We start from the raw sequence: 1,055 nt of genomic DNA on the forward strand, positions 1-1,055 counted from the left end.
TTGGAAGCCAGTGAAGTTGATGGAGGAGAGGGGTGATGTGTCCTCTGGAGGGGGAGGGGATGAGCAGCCAGCAGGGCAGCAGGGTTTTAAACATATATTGTTATTATTTGTGCATGGCTATTAACAATACACATACAAGATATAATAGGCTATATATACAAACCCCAACTCCGGTGAAGTTGGGACGTTTGGTAAACTGAGAATAAATCAAAATGCTATCAATTTCAAAACATTCAATACATTCCTTGGATGGAGAATAGTGAAAAGACAACATATCAAGTGTTAAAACCGAGAAAAAATATTGTTTTAGGGGACATATGTACTCATTTCTAATTTGATAACGGCAACATGTCTCAAATAAGTTGGGACGGGGATCAGTGACATGTAATAAACATCTAAATAAGATAAAACAACAAAGAAGAGCATTTCAAAATGAATTGTACAGATGGACCATATTAGTGTCCAGATATGAGACCATCACAGAGATGCAGAGGGAACAATTACCATAGTTATTACATACAGTAAAGTTTTGAATTCTCTTGATTTACTGTGATTGAGTGTATATAAGACATATTTTTGTCATTAAAATCGGTCCATGACATCATAAAATATATATTGGCTGTAGTCTCACTCTAGAACTTCGAGAATTACAGCTAATGAAAACTTGACCATATTAAGGACGCTTCATGTGTGCAAATGATGCGAGGGGTTTAACATTCCCCTATCCACCCAAGCTCACTTGAAATAGACCCAGAAGACATGGGAAACTGTCCGTTGCTTACAGAAGTCAGCAGAAGTTGCAGAAGTCAATTCTTTTTTAAAATAATAGAGTCTTGCACATCCTGTGCTACAGTGAAAATTGACCATGTAACTTGTGTTAGTGCTAACTTCAAAAGTCAGCCTCCCTGATGGCATGGGGGTGCAGTAGCACATTGGTTAAGCTGTTGTAACTCACCTGTAGAGTCAATACAGTACTGAATGAAATGAATGGGTTTTAAATAGCATGAAAAGCCACTCGTGCATTATATTTTGAAGGGAGATCTTCGATTACTGCC

This window comes from Engraulis encrasicolus, chromosome 5, assembly GCF_034702125.1.
Source record: "Engraulis encrasicolus isolate BLACKSEA-1 chromosome 5, IST_EnEncr_1.0, whole genome shotgun sequence".
In the NCBI taxonomy this organism is placed as follows: domain Eukaryota; kingdom Metazoa; phylum Chordata; class Actinopteri; order Clupeiformes; family Engraulidae; genus Engraulis; species Engraulis encrasicolus.